The 3554-nt window shown below is 32.2% G+C and overlaps 1 non-coding gene across 1 annotated transcript; it reads left to right on the top strand.

Moving 5' to 3' along the window:
* The first annotated feature begins 582 nt into the window (after positions 1–582).
* LOC128032174 (small nucleolar RNA R71) lies at positions 583–689 on the top strand. Its single transcript, XR_008188303.1, has one exon. It is a non-coding gene; the product is annotated as a small nucleolar RNA R71 (small nucleolar RNA).
* Positions 690–3554: the final 2865 nt, after the last annotated feature.

Below are 3554 nucleotides of genomic sequence, written 5' to 3'. Positions count from 1 at the left end.
TGAAAAATGAGTTTCTGACACCGAGATAAATTTTGCCAACATCTCTTCAAGGTTCTGCTTCTTCTCTTGTTGATAAGGTTGTTGAAAACCTAAAGAGGGTTGTGTTCTTTGATTTCCTTGATCACCCCAAGAAAAGTTAGGATGGTTACTCCAACCTGCATTATAGTTATTACTATAAAGGTTATTTTGATGTCTAAAATTATTACCATATAATTGACTTGCTCATTTTCTATGCTAGGACCGAAGGGTAAATATTCTGAATTATTCCCCGTTCCATTTGCATCGTATTGCATCACTAGATTCACCTGCGTAGAAAAATATACACCGTCAATTTTCTTATTAAGTGCTTCCACTTGGTTCGATAACATAGTGACCACATCTAGATTAAAAACATTAGTCTCTTTCATCGGTTTTGTCATCATGACTTGCCATTGATAATTATTCAATGACATCTATTCAATAAACTCATAAGTTACCTCAGGTATTTTATTATTCAGTGTTTCACCAACTGCTGCATCAATTAACTGCCTAGTTAATGGATTCAAACCATTATAGCAAGTTTGAATTTACAACCATAAAGGTAAACCATGATGAGGGCACCTTCTCAATAGATCATTGTATCTCTCTCGTGCTTCATATAATTTCTCTAAATCGATCTGGGCAAAGGAAGAAATGTCATTCCTCAACTTAGTTGTTTTAGCCGGTGGGAAGTACTTCAAGAGAAACTTCTCGGTCATTTGAGCACAAGTAGTGATAGAACCTCGTGGTAAAGAATTTAACCGCTGTTTTGCCTTGTTCTTTAATGAGAACGGGAACAACCATAAGCGAATGGCGTCATCAGTGGCACCATTAATTTTGAAAGTGTCATAAATCTCTAGAAAATTAGCCAAATGGGTATTTGGATCTTCATCTTGCAAACCGTCGAACTAAACATATTGTTGTACCATCTAAATTGTGTTCGACTTCACGTTGAAATTATTTGCAGCAATGGTAGGTCTCACAATACTCGATTCAGCCTCAATCAGAGTGAGCTTGGTAAAATCATACAAGTACGAGGAACAAGATCTACAGGAGGTAGCTAAATATTCTGATTATCACCCATCTACTTAGTAATATTGTTTTCCTCTTGTTCGTCTACTATATTCTATTCACATTGTCTTACTTCTCTAGCCTCTTTACGATTTCTGCGAGCAATACTTCTAATCTTATTATCAAAAAGCAATGGTCCCAACGAGTTTCCTCTAGTCATAAACCAAAAAAACCTGCCAGAAGCAAACAAAAGAAAAAATAAATTAAAACAAAAATATTAAAATAAAATAAAATAAAAATGGCTAAATTAATAGAAATAAAATTTTTCTAATATTTCAGTCATCGGCAATGGCGCCAAAAAACCTTGATAGTCACAAAACTAACTAAAAATACGACAAAGGCAAGCACACCTATCGATAAATAGTATAGCTACAGTGAGTAGAGATATCGTATCCATGGGGACTAAAAGTACTAGTAATTATTGTTTTCCTATTATTTAACCGACAAATTGGAGTGACTGGTTTAAGCTAAAATATACTAAATTAATTAACTAAAGAATTCAGCAGAGAATAAATCAGGAAAACAATTTAATAATAACCAAGAAGCTAAACAATACACAGGAATGAATCCACCTAGACTAACTCACTAAATAATGGTAAGATCTCTTTCAAGATTAAGAGCAATTGACTCTAGGTTGATTAATTGAAATTTATTTCTAATTAAAACCCCTATTATCGCATTAACTCAATCTATGAATTCTCCTATTAGATTTGACTCTAATCCGGTAGATTTATGTCGTCATATTTCTAGGATTGCATGCAACTCCACTCAATTATTCTAAACCTACTCTTAAACAGGGACTTTTCCTCCTCTGATTTAAGCATATTAAACATGAAATAACATTCGAAAATTATTAAAACAATAGATAAACACACATAACTAAGAACAAGAATCAAGTATTTATCGTGTAAAAAAATAAATCAAATAATAGAATTCATCATAGGGTTCACCTTCCTAGGTATCTAGAGAATTAATTCATAATTGTAAATAAAAACATCTCAAAGTCAGTATAACTACAAGAGATAAAGAAACTCATAAAGAACTTAAAAGAAATTAAAAAGAAATCTTCAATCTTGATGGAAACCTACTTCAGAGTTGGTTTCAATGGTGTTCTTCGAGTTGTTTTCTTCAATACTCTTTGATGGCTCCCTATTATCTTCTTCTATTTGGTATTTATAGACTTTAGAATGCCCGAAAAGCTTAAAAATTACGTTTTTCCGCATGTTTAGAATGCGACTTGCGAAATCGACACAGTCTGGCACATGGCCGTTTGTCCAGCCCGTGTGGGAAGGCCCAGCTCGTGTGGCTCCTAAAATTTGCTCTATTTGTCCGATTTTAGCTTCTTTTTTTGCTCATTTTGCTCCCAAATGGTCTCCTAAGTATAGAAACATGAATTTAAATGATTAGAAGCATAAAATTCACTAATTTGAATAAATATAATCCAAAAACGCTTTAAGAACTAGATTAAAATATTTTACTTTTATCACTTATCACTTTTCTTCTTTTTCTTCTTCTTCTTCTTCTTCTTCTTCTTCTTCTTCTTCTTTCTTGTCTCCTGCTTGTACTGTCCAACTAGCCCTTTAAACGACAGCTAGGATGGCAACGTAGCCAGTTAAATAACGGGTCAACTTTTCGTTATGTCTGTAACGAAAAATGGTACAGATGACTAATTTGTTATTTTTTGAAAGTTGAGTGACTGAATTGAAATTAGAATTATTGTTTTATCAGTTGCATCAAAATTGAGTAACTGTTAGAGTAATTTACTCGATTTTTTTTCCTTTTCAAAATCATAACTATGAATGTTATGATATCCACAGTGGTGGAGCCAAGGGGGGGATAACAAGAGCCCCGGACCCCCTAAAATGATTTTTTTTTCATTTAGGCTTTTTATAATTTATAAAATTTTAAATTAGTAATGATAAAATTACACTTTTATCCCTAAAACGTAATAAAATTAGATTTAATCTTTTAAAATTATAAAATATAAACTATTAAAATAATAAAATTATATTTTTATTATTATAAAAAGCGAGATATCCCTACAACTATTTCGATAAGGAACTAAATAAAATCTACCATTTTCATATAAAAAATCCAACAATACAATGTTGTATAATTTGAAAATATTTTAAAGAACAATTTTAAACTAATCCAACCGACAGGTTCGTTCCAGATTTTTCAACGCTGAGAGGAATCTCACTCTTCAAGTTTCATTCTCTCTGGTCAGAAAAGAACCAACTAAAGTCTACAGCGTAAACGCACTAACACATCCCAACAAAGAACGAGATTGATAAGTAATTGACTACTGCAAGTATTTAAGAATCCTTTTTATTCAGAAAACCAAAAAACCCATGTATGCAAGCAATGTACACGAATTTCCCATTTTTATAATCTTATAATACCATTTTTTTCCCCTCTTTTCTAATGATAATGAAATAACAGCAGCTGACAAATGTGTCCCTGTT

Source organism: Gossypium raimondii, chromosome 8, assembly GCF_025698545.1.
Source record: "Gossypium raimondii isolate GPD5lz chromosome 8, ASM2569854v1, whole genome shotgun sequence".
Lineage (NCBI taxonomy): Eukaryota > Viridiplantae > Streptophyta > Magnoliopsida > Malvales > Malvaceae > Gossypium > Gossypium raimondii.
The sequence above is the reverse complement of the archived record's forward strand: the minus strand, read 5'-3'. Positions and strand labels throughout refer to the sequence as shown.